Source organism: Armigeres subalbatus, unplaced genomic scaffold, assembly GCF_024139115.2.
Source record: "Armigeres subalbatus isolate Guangzhou_Male unplaced genomic scaffold, GZ_Asu_2 Contig308, whole genome shotgun sequence".
Lineage (NCBI taxonomy): Eukaryota > Metazoa > Arthropoda > Insecta > Diptera > Culicidae > Armigeres > Armigeres subalbatus.
Genome location: NW_026943051.1, coordinates 279344 through 292299, shown reverse-complemented (window position 1 = coordinate 292299; position 12956 = coordinate 279344). Strand labels below are relative to the sequence as shown.

Below are 12956 nucleotides of genomic sequence, written 5' to 3'. Positions count from 1 at the left end.
AAATAAGTGCTGAGTGGTGAAGTAATCTTTGAGGAAGAGAAAGTGCCCACTGAAATACGGGCAATACACAAAATCGATCATTTGCGGAGAATCCCAGACAGCGGTTCTGTTTTATGCTTTGATACTGTTGGCCGGAAACAACCAGGACCCAAAGTTAGACGACCCAGGAAATATGGCAGACCAGGAATCGGACATGGATTACTCGTCCGATAACGACGAGTTTGAGGATTATTATAATTCAGGTGAGTAACAACTGTCCCCGCTTAGTAATAGACGAATCCAAGTAAAAATAAGAAGAAGACACACGACGGTGTTAACTTTGACAGATCCTACAGCTCAGCATAGGGAGATCATTTTAAAATGCTTATAATAAATTCTAGACAAAATGTAATTAAAATCTGATTGATGTATGATACGGAAAAAGTTCCGAACTGTATGATAGATACATTTTGGAAAAAAAATCAAAAAATTGAGATAAGCTTCCAGATATGTAATTCGGAACTTTTTCCGTACCGTACATCAATCAGATTTTAATTACAATTTGCCTAGAATTTATTATAAGCATTTTAAAATGATCTCCCTATGCTGAGCTGTAGGATCTGTCAAAGTTAACACCGTCGTGTGTGTTCTTCTTATTTTTACTTGGATTCGTCTATATACGTACCTACTTCGAAATTTGTAACGAAGACAGTATACAGGAGAAGGTTTACGACGTCTGTAAATTACTGTTTTTTATTCTCTTGAATCGAATGGTCACAGTCCGGAGAACATGGCCTGTGCTTTAAAAAAATCCAATGATACATTGTATGGTGTAAGTAAATGATCTTTTTGGATTGGGATGCTTTTCTCGTACGCTAAGTTTACGTATCGGCGTCATAGGATCACACAACAATCGAACTGTTGATAGGAGGAGGATGGGAGACTCGTATAGTTTTGGGGCCAACCGAGACAGCCCGACGAATGAAACGAAATCCGTGGATAATGCCCAACTTTAAAAAAAAAGCTTTATTAAAGTGATTTTTCTTATAAATACCGTAGAGTATAGGGTGGTGGCTGGCCCAATTATTACTTCCGGTCTTTTACTATACTTAGTATAGTAATAGTCAAGCATTCGTTCTACATATTACTAATATGGGGGGTAAGCGTGGTCAATTGTTATAGAATTTTAAAGAAAACGAATACTAAGACCAAGTGCCACCGGTTGACTCCAAGCGGGCCAGTGTAATGTGGGGTAGTTAGGGTTTAACAAAATTAACTAATAATATAACTTATTTTACCACGCACAATTTTAGGATTGTTTCTAGGCATCATATTATTAGAAGGTTTGTTTTCAGTATTACTTAGCGCAAGAGAGGGTTTAAACTCTGCGTAACATTGCATTTATTCCCCGATTCAGTGAGTAATGGCAGTTTCGGGGCGGTAAGGATATCATTTTGATAACCAAAGTTGATTTGAATTATTTTCCACTGGTGATGCTAAACTGATAAGCGGAATCAACATCTATCTCCATCTATTTTAGTCACGATCTTTCGATGTCATAAGTGATCAGCACTCATAATATTACTTAATGTGGAGGGCACGCATGGAACATATTTTTGACGCGTGTCAGCCGGCTGACTCGGGATCGATAAGGAGTTTTTTAGGTTTGGTGTGATTATTTTAATTCAGTTTGATTATTTATATTCTTAGGCAGCAAACGATAGGGAGCTTGTTTCTCAACATATCGCGACGCAGGAAACATATTGTGTTGTCTAGTTGTATGATTCAAATCTTCATTGTTTTATTCATTAAATAAATAGGAGCAATGTAGCAATGTGATATACACTTGAGATTCGAAACGGGTAGAACAGGAATTAAAAATCAAATATTCTAATAGTAGTGAAAGAAGTCGATTGAAAATACCTACCTTTATACAACACATATATTCTCAAATTAATATAGTAAAAACGGTGTATAAAACAATCACTAATGCTTTGGGGGCCAATGATGGAGGCCCCTCCATTATTATTTTTTGTTACAGACGACCGGCTTTTGAAGAACAGCAACATCCAACATGGAGTTACAGTTACCAATTGACAGAGAGGCATGGACTTGAATACATATGGGTCTTAGAAATAATCGTTATCCATCTACGTGGAGTTACTATACTAATCATAAAATCATTGTCTCGTTTCAGCAAACGTAAATCTTCTCAACTACATTTCCCTTTCCTATCAACTCTCTTTTCTTTTAATGTATCCGATACTTGTGGGACTGGTTAAACCCAGCGCCTGCTTGTGGTTGGAAGCCGGTGTACTATACGGTCTAGCGCATGATAACGGTGAAGGCTTGGTAGGTCTTCACCTAACTTAAGTGTAGATGGGCGAACGCTGTTGGCCAGGGTGAAGGCTGATAAATTACAATTACAAATTACAAATTACAATACCGTAGAGTATAGGTAGAGTTCATCGCTATTTAGAGAGAAGAAAAAAAGCCAGAGGGTCAAGTAAAAATATTCTAAATTTATTGATTCAAAATATTTATTTCACGGCGTTTTTGAATGCGTATGTCCGACTTTCTTGCTTGGCTTCTATTGGAAGCGCATTCCAAAACGTCCGTATACGCATTGTTCTGTTGTTTTGTGTATTCATGACGCTGGATAGTTGCACCCTATACCACAAGGCTTTACGTACTAATGACAGAGCGAAAAAAGGTTTCCCTCCCGATCTGAGCGTTTGCATCCCCGATGGCAATCTTTACATCGTGTGTTGGGCACTCTCTGTAGACCTTATCAAGATTCCCTTAGAACGCATCCTTGACGTCATCAGGCTCATCGTTGTTTGGGGCATAAATGCTGATCAGGCTAGTAGTTGAAGAATTTGCCCTTCATTCTCAACACACAAATGCGGTCGCTTATCAACTACCACCGGATAATTCGCGTCGGATAACCCGATCATCATAAACCCAACTCCACGTTCTGCTCTGTAATCTCCGGTATAGTGGATGTGGTACTTTAATGAAGGTGTATAGTAATGGGATCCGAACTCGGTGGTATATTGCCCATAAATTCATAAAAGTCCCATGTTTGCTTGATTTCCTATCTACATGGGAATGTTGTGAATTTATAGGCAGTATAGTGGCTACCGCTTTTGCCTTATAAGCAGGAGGTCGGTGGGTTCAATTCCAGGCTCGTCCCTTTCCTACTTTGTATTTCTACCTTATTTTTTTTTGTGTTTCACTTTCTACCAAAACGATTCCTACTGTTATAACTTCCACACAATCCATAAACCTCCCGTGGGACCTATGAGAGGTCGTAGAGTTCTCTGCATATTTCTTAAGTAGGTGTCCAATAAACCGTCCTTCGCCTCAGCATTCGCAAGGACGTGGCCAGGACAGATCTCGACTATTAGACTATTGCTTTCATCTAAGAGATAGTGATAAATCCCAAATCAATATCTGTTACACAACACAGATGAAAGTGATGCTAAACTCATACAATAGTCTTGGCTTGTACCACCTAAGAATTTGTGCAAAATGCTCAATGCTAATGCTAATGCTATTGTTATGGGATCCACCGCTCCACGTTTTAGAATTCTCCGGTTTTGTATTTCGTGGATTGCTGCCACGCTCACACCAACCTTCTGCTTATCCCACGAGTCAGGAGCCCAACACGGGTGGGTTCATTCGAAATTCTGACGTTCCAAGATCCGACTTTCCAATCGGTTTTCTTCATTCGTTGCCGGGTCTATAGCCGTTGAATTCGTTTGCTCTATTTTTGCCTTTCTTGATTGATTATGGTTGATTGAAGAAGAAGAAGTCGAAGGATGATATTTGAAATAAGTTGCGCGAGGAAACATCTTGGAATTTTTTTAAAACTCTTCTAAAAAATTACAGAAGCATTTTAACTAAAAACGGAAAGCAGTACGGGGTTGTACGGGGGTACTTTTCTTATATTGTGTATCAAGTGTGATATCACAAAATAAAATACGAAATCGAAAAATTGCGTTTATTATGCAGTAGAAGGAAAGTCCAACCCCGTACTGCTAACCGTTTTTTATTAAATTTACTTTACTTATGGATCCTGTACACCTCCGGTGGTGCAAAGGGCCGACTTGAAAGATCTCCATCCTGAGCGTTGCCCGGCTATCGCTTTAACCTGTTGCCAGGTTAGATTTAGGTCGACTTCTTTTATTTCTTTATTGAGGCTTCGCCGTCATGAGCCTCTGCGTCTGCCTCTGCTGCGATGTCCCGCTGGGTTCCAGTATAATGCTTGTTTACAGATTTCGTTTCCGCCCCTACGTAGAGTGTGGCCGACCCAGCCCCACTTCCGATCCCGAATTTCTGTTGCTATCGGCCTCTGGTGACAACGACGATGGAGCTCGTTGTTTGAGATCCAGTTGTGAGGCCACCAGGCCCGAATTATATACCACAGGCATCTGTTAATGAACACCTGCAGCCGTTGAGTGTTCTCCACTGATACACACCATGTTTCGCTAGCGAGCTATCTGTGCTGTTAACAGATTTCACGTTAGAGTTGAAAATTCGTATTTTGGTGCGTTCACTTATCTGCCTGTTTTTCCAGATATTTCTTAAACTCGCAAAGGCAGCCCTTGCTTTCTTGATCCGTGCGCCTATGTCGATCTTGGTACTGCCGTCTGACGCCATTTGGCTACCAAGATATTGGAAACTTTCAATATTCTCCAATTGTTGCCCGGCTACTGTGAAACTGAAAGGAGTCACCGTGTTTACATCCAACGATTTGGTTTTGTTGACGTTGATGACTAAACCTGCCGAAGAGGAGCGCTCGGCAAGGTCGTTGAGCTTACTCTTCATATCAGAGCGCCGTTGCGCGAGGAGTGCAACATCATCCGCCAATTCAAAGTCATTTAGGTGCTCCATGGTTAGAGGCTGCCATAACAGCCCGCGGTTTGGCTCACGGTCAATCGCAATTTTTGACCAAAAGATATTAGAGGGAGACATAATTTTTGAAAATTATTTGTTTCAGCCTTATTAACCTTTAATAAAAGTCAATTTCTGTCACTGAAAATGAAAATAAAAGTCACTATTTGGTCACTTTTTCTGCAGATGAAAGTCACTATTTGGTCCCTTTTTTCACCAGTGTTGGTCACTAAAGTCACTATTTAGAGCAGCATTGATCGCTACCAGCCCTGCTCTGGTTTTCGATCGCTCTATCGCGGCTTTGGTTTCTCTTCGCTCCTCAATCTTTCTCCAGGTCTCATCGGTGATCCATTGTTTTCTCTGGGTGCGTAGTTCGCCCAGATTATTCTCGCTGGTGGTGATGAAGGCATTCTTGATGGCGGTCCATTGGTCTTCCACGCTGCCACCTTCCGGAATATCTGCAGCACGCGTCTCCAGTTCTTCAACGAAGGACCGTTTCACCGTGGCATCTTCCAGTCGGCGTGTGTTGAATCGTCGTCCAACTCTTTCCTCCTGCCGACGAATCCGCGCAATGCGCAGGCGTATTTCGCCGATGAGGAGGTGATGATCAGACGCGATATCGGCACTACGTTTATTCCGTACATCAAGAAGGCTCCGTTTCCATTTTCGGCTGATGCAGATGTGGTCGATTTGATTTTCTGTAAAGCCGTCACGGGAGACCCACGTGACCTTGTGAACCGGTCGATGAGGGAAGAGCGATCCCTTGATCACCATGTCGTTATTACCACAAAATTCTGCGAACAGCTCTCCGTTTTCGCTCATTTCTCCGAGACCATGGCGTCCCATAATGCTCAAGGTTCGAGTTGTCGGATTCGATCTTCGCATTGAAGTCATCCATACAGATCTTGATATCACCCTTCGGAATTCTATCTACGACGGCATTGAGTTGGCTTTAGAAGTTCTCTTTGTCTTGCAGATCGGCAGCATCGGTTGGCGCATAACATTGGATCATAGTAAGGTTTCGGACCCGTGTTCTAAATCTGGCAACGATTATTCTTGTGTGCCAGAGCGCTTAGTAGGAAGCCAACTCCGCGATGCCGGGGAGCGTGTTCACCTCGTAAACCAGAGTATAGCAGAACTTGTCCCGACGGCGTTCTGTGTTCTCCAAAGTTTGGCCAACGGACTTCACTCAGTCCCAGGATCTCAAGCTTCATGCGGCGTGCCTCATTGGCAAGTTGTGCCAATTTACCCTGCTGGGCTAGGGCTTAAAACGTTCCATGTTCCTATTCGTGTCCGTTGTTTCGCGCTAAGCGTCGTCGCCGTAAAATCAGTCCATATTCTTTCATTATCGGATTCTCGAACAAATTGATGTTCCGGGAACAGTAGGTTGTTGGCCCAAGGTTCCCTATCCACCGGGATGGGGCTGCCATCTTAGGTATAGCTTCCGGGGAATAGCATTTCATACTCAGCCGCTGGATGCCAGAACAGACGCTGTTGGAGCCGCACCTCCTTGGTGAACAGACGCTCGGTCAGTCGGGTCAAATTTGTTTAAAGTCCCACCCAACACCAGGACTAGGCTAGTGCGCTTTGAGCGGCACACGGTCGCTTTGATAGGGCCTGCTTGGGGACACATGCAGCTTTTCATAGGAGTTCAACAGAGCCCACTGTCGAACCCCACCACATCCTAGGCAGACCCCACAGGACGCACCCTCAGCTGGCGGTCAATTGTCATCGGAAGACCCGTGGAAGCGTGAGTATTGGAACTGAGCACACGATCGCCTAATAAGCAAATGGCCATGGGTTTGATTTCCAGCCCCTCCATCAAACCCTTGTCAATTGCCGAAGGTACGGCCCAAACGGTGGCGTTTTGGGGTACGCGTCTTACCGACAAGGCTGTCCGATGACGACTGCCAAATTGATCTTCTCGGAGGCACTCCTCCAACGTACTCGGATAAATGGCATCCAAACAATGCAACAAGCAACTTGATTCACGATATGGATAAATGGACACAATGGACTCACTGTTAGAGCTGTGCGCCGGTCCGAAAATTGACGGCGGCGGCGTTTGTCTTTTGGCTGTTTGGCGTCACGCCGACAGTCCTTTTAACCGGCGGTGACGGCGGCGTAAATCGACGTGGTGATTTTTTAATATAATGTTCTTGAAGATTTTTTTTACATTTTTTTTTTGGGATATTTTTAAGAAAACAACGCGAGCATCTTTTCCGGAAAATTCTTCAAGTTTTTCCAAAATATTGATTATTGGAAATCATTTTCCAACTGATCTTTCCCGTCAAAAAATGTATTTGCTCAGTCGATTCTTTGGCTTATTTAAGGTCAACTTTCCTGAAGAACTCATATTTTTTGACGCCTCCTAGTATTTTTTAAATGCCATATAAGGTTGGTGTCTTGGCTGAATGCGAGAAGGGCAGTGTCACCATTCGGTGAATTAAGTTGGGTTTTTGATTTTAAAAATGGTTAGAGGCTTCAAAAAATATTGACTATTTGGGAAAACTGACCTTAAATAAGCCAAAGAATCGACTGAGACAATAACACGAGATACAATTTTTGACAGGAAAGGTCCGTTCCCAAGGAAAATTGTTTGTAAATTAACATGAGAAACTTTTCACAATTTTCATAAGAAATTGTTCCAAATTTTGTACAGGAAATCGTTTGTAAAATTCTCAGAAAATTCTTGTTGAGTACTCCAGAATACATACCCAACGAAATATTTTGTCAAATTTACACTGTACATTTTTCGGAATATCTGCGGGAGACTCGCTGGATTTCAACGATAATTTTCAAGGAAATCATTGGTATTTTTACGAAAACTTCTCTGGAGTCCCAACGTGATGATATTGGGATCATCCGGGAAATACGATTGAATCTTCGAAATTTACACGGAAAATTCTGCGGACTTCTTCAAATTTGAATCGGCGTGGAAAAATATGATTCAGCGGCGTGAAAATTTTGAACGACGGCGCGCCGATGCAAAAATGTCGTCAGCGGCGGCTTGGCGTGGCGGCGCACACCTCTACTCACGATGAGATGGACCCGGCAATGATAACAATAACGAATGTCTAAAAATAGATTCTGTGTGGATTCTGTGCAACAGAGTACCACCGCAGATCACGGCACAGTAGCAGTTAAGAAACACCGACCAAAAAAAAGTTTGTTATACATTTATCATTTGCATTTTCAACATATTAATAATAACTTTTTTGATATTTCCAGTTTTTGCAAATATTTTGCTATTAATTGGCTTGCTTATAATGGCAAAATGAGTTATTTTTTAGCTGTTCGCAATGTCTGCAATTATTTTTATTATTTTAGCAACTATATCAAACAAAATAACATCAGATTTTGCTATTCTGTTATTCATATATTAATGGTAAATTTTGTTATTCTTTTGCTGTTTTCTTCTACTTGGGTAGCCGCTTCTATACTGCCGTGAATCGCATATTTGTCCCATATGAATAGGAAACCCAGCAAAGATGGGACTGATATGCGATTCACGGCAGTATAGGGGCTGTCCATAAACCACGTAGACACAAATTTAACATTTCTAAACCCCCTCCCTCCTAGTAGATTTTCGTAGACATCTACCGCCGCCTATCGCCCCGAAAATTTTCCTGTGGAAATTGCGACGAGTTTCTCACGGAAATTCCGAAAACAGTTTCCTGTGGAGATTCCAAAGATTATTTCTTGGAAATCCAAAAATCTTCCCTAGGAAATGAAAAAGAATTATCTGTTGCAATTAAAAATAATTTCTCATGTAATTATGAAGAATTTCTTATGCAATTTCCAAAGAAGTTCCTGTGGAAAGTCCAAAGAATACACAGAATACACACGTGGAATATCTAAAGAATTTGAAGTTCAAACAACAAAAAGTCTTCCGAAAGATTTTTTTCTGCTCACACAGGAAAATTTCCTGAGGAAATCCAGGGCAGTTTTATGCCGCAATGCAAAGTATTACTTAAGTAAATTTTGATAGATTTTTTTAGAGAAATTAAAAAAGTCTTGCAAAAAAAATCGGAAAAATCCCCCCTCTCTTCCCTTCTGTTTCCTGTTAGCATACGACTATAGTTCCTAGCTGGGTTGGTAATTCGATCTTTCCTTAAGTATCCCGGCCGCCACCACGGGGAGAGAGATAGAAGTTGCTGGGTAAGAGGTTAAGAACCGCGTAATGGGGTATATTTTATTAAAAGATATTTTAGTTACTAGATAAAGATTGTCGCTGTCGTCGCTGTCCGGAACATCTTTTGCTGGCGAGGATAGGGGAGCTAAATGTCAAAGAAGGAAAATCCATACGATTTGACAGGTATGTACCACACATGTTTCGGACAGCAGAACAAAGGGAACAGTAGCGACAATCTTTATCTAGTAACTAAAATATCTTTTATTTTATTCCTCCAGGTTCGCAAAGTACCAACGTTACGCATTACCTAACGTTTGTCATGCTATGTGTTTAATAATACAGCCCCCGCAGGGTTAAAATATGGCCCTGATTATGAGTGTTATATGTGGGTACATATTTACTATACAGTTACCTTTGAATTATTTTTTCTCCGTTCCGAATTTTACAACAAATTTAAACATCGAATCGATCCGCGAACATTTCGCTGTTCGATAAGACCGGAGCGGGTATTGACTCCCTTTGTTTTCACTTGTGCATGCTTTTCGAGAATTTGAGTTTTTTTTCTCAACACTGCTAATCGGATCTAACACGAACAGTATAAGAATACCTTCTCATTAATTGATGTAGATTTTTTTTCCATTCTTTTTAAAAAGGCTCGTAGATGCAAATGTTTCAAAAACCTTGAAAACCTGATTCATGTGGGACCAATAGGCAATCATAGATAGAACGCTACCCGCGAGTTACGATTTCAAATTTTGCGAATCTATGTGTTTCCCAGACTATCGATCAAATCCCATACATGTGGTCGTGCATTTTAAGAAAAACTGGTTTCTTAAAGTCGAAGCAACTATAGAGGAACTATCCACAAAACTTCTAGACTATGGTTGACTTTCCCGCACTGCATATTAGACTGACACAGCTTTACATGATTACACATTGAAAATGTGGGCATGGCACCTTCCAGCATATTTTTTATACTAAAAATTTTATTTAAATTATATAATAAATGGGACCAGTCGTAACCACCCATAATAGTTTTGGGCACCAGATATTATTTTGTGAAGCTAAAAATAAAAATTGAATGCCTTACAAGCTCATTAAAAAAACATTTTTTTGTATATTTTTCAATGAATTTAAATGTTTTTGGTGTATAGAGAATACCGAATAGTACAGCAAATTTTTTTAATCGGATTGAAGCTGTAACGACGTAGATTTTATTCTTGATTTTTGGTCTAGTTTCCCTGACATTATTGGACTTAACATCTTTCTCGCATTTAATCCATTCACATTGATTACATTATCTGATCAATTTGTTTCTATCATCAAAAGACCTGCTTCAGAGATCCATATAAAAAATAGAAGCTTTGGAATTTGTGGATCAGCCTACTGTACGAACTACATATGTTATTGTTGTAGACCGGTCGGTTCATACCGTGCGGTGACTTGGCGGTCGTTGGCTACGTTTAATGTTAATGAAGAAAACATAAAAATAAAACGTTTTGCTTCTGGTTCCGTCTGTGTTTCAGCGGGACGATGTAGGTATAGTGGAAGCGGAATTCAACGTGCAGAACCACGCGCGTGGTGCTGCGGTGCGGTTATGCAGTCATAACGCAACTTTATGTATGTTTTCCTGCATTGTTGCTGAACCTGCGGTAGGCATAAATTCATCGCTTCGCAATATTTATATCCCTCTTGCGATTCAACTGTGCGGCTGGATATGTTTGTCAGGTGTAGTATATTCTGACGATAGTGCTGCTTACCTGTTGACAATCAGATTTCATTCGGGGACTTAATATGACTTTCAAACGTTTAACAACTAAAGTTTGGATCTATGCACAAATTTATTATATTTATAAAAAGTAAAATAGAAAGAAGTTTTATGGAAGTCGGCTCAATGGATTCCAGAATGTTTATGAACTTATCTTTTCCATGAACCAATTTTGAACAACAAAATTATTGTTTATTCAAACTAAGACGTTTAGTGCCTAAAAGATTTCTCCATTCCTGCAAACATGCGAGAAACAAAACAAATTTGTTTCGTAGGGCGAAGTGCGTTAGTTTTGCCCAAAAAGATTTGATTTCCTTCCTATATTCTGAAATACATTCGAAAACATTTAAACTATTGTATCTTGGAAACTTACATATATCGTACAGTACATTTACATTCTTTATTGCAAATGTTTCTTTTCAAGTTAAAAAAAATAATGACGTTGATAAATGTAGCAAGCACTTAGAATTAGCTGATGTTAAATAATTATGAAAAAATCACATTTCCCCTTACACATGACCTACCTTGAACTATTTTTTTCTGCCTACTTTAATTCATCCATGGTGTCTGACTCGATTTCGGTGGATTTATCATTATCCAATTCTCTGTCTGAGCAACCGTTATGCTTGTGTTTGTCCTTCTTATAGCGAAGAGGGTTAGTGGCCCATGGTAAATGGGTGTTTATTATGTTCGTCTTAATATTGCTAGGAATAGTGCTCGAAAAGGACGTATAGAATATTTCTTATAAACGAATGATAATGTGTAATGCTGTATGATGCTTTTTTCAACATGGAATTCTTGCCTACCATAAACATTGTAATGACGTAATATATACAATTTACATTTGTAATATTCGTAAGTACTCTTGATGCATTCTGGAGATGGATTCAGGCGAATTCTGATGGTGTTAGGGTCTGTTCAAATATTACGTAACGCGAAAAACGTTGTTTTTGGGAACACCCCCCCCCCTCCTCGAAACAATCTGTAACAATTTTCAGAGCTACCCCGACCCAAGATTTTTGGTAGGATTTAAAACATGTTACAATAAATTATTATGCATTGTATATTTTATGCTACTTTAAAGAAAATAAACATTTTTTAACATTTTTTTTTCGCTGTGCAATTAATTTGTTACGCGTAACAATATGCCGAAGGACACCCACCCCCCATATTTTGTGTAACAAATCGTAACAAAAATTAAACAACCCCTCACCCCCTATCGCGTTACGTAATATTTGAACAGACCCTTATAATTTTAGTCTTGAATTGGGTTAAAAGGCTACATCCCACATTGATATCTGATACTCGAATAGCATTCAGGATGGGAGTTTCAATGAACGTTTAATGAAACATGAGTCCCACTAGTGTCAAATCTAAAAAATAACACTCCCACGCAAACCAACACCATCACGACTTAGGAGAAGGCTTCTGCTACCTGCTGATGGTGTTGGTTATCAGATTCGTCAAATCGACGTTTGAATCTTTGTTTAAAAAGCAGATAAGTCGTTTTGAAAATTTGGTGTTGATTTACACTAATGTTTGTACCCCACACAGTGTGTATTTTTCGTCGAAAGGGAAATTTCAATATTTAAACATTGACATGTTTACTATTCAAGCTTAATACTCGTGTTCAAATTCAGTATCGTCTCAGAAACGCATTGCTATTTGCTTTGAATTTCTATCAATGTTGTATTTAAAAGCTAGCTTAATGCTGCAAATCGTCGAGTCGGCGCTAACATCGAACAAGTTATTGCATTGTGTAGTGAGGATTGATGTTGCTATGTGACTACGATACTTTGTAGAATTGATGTTGTATTGATATGAATTTAGAATGCAAACGTTAATATAAAATTAAAACACTATTAATGATATGAGTGTATTACTTCTACGTGAAGTTGAACAATTTACAATGATATGGAAATGCTAATATCATCTTCCAAACTTAGATGATGGAATTAGAGGCTAAAGTATGGATTTGATAGTTCCGTAAGGACATGGCAGGCATGAATAATGTTCTATAGAAGTCGATTTTAAACCGTGCGGAGGCAATATTTATGATGGTATAAACCTGTCAGGGAAGGAAGAGTATCAGTTTGGAATCTGATATCTCTCCACTGGCCAGTAAAGAAAATTGTCCGGAAATGCATGATTTCCTTTTCTTTTGATTGATAAATT

General features: G+C 39.7%; 1 pseudogene; it reads left to right on the top strand.

Moving 5' to 3' along the window:
* The first annotated feature begins 6 nt into the window (after positions 1–6).
* LOC134203985 (potential E3 ubiquitin-protein ligase ariadne-2-like) overlaps positions 7–12956 on the top strand; it is a 37691-nt pseudogene continuing 24741 nt past the window's right edge.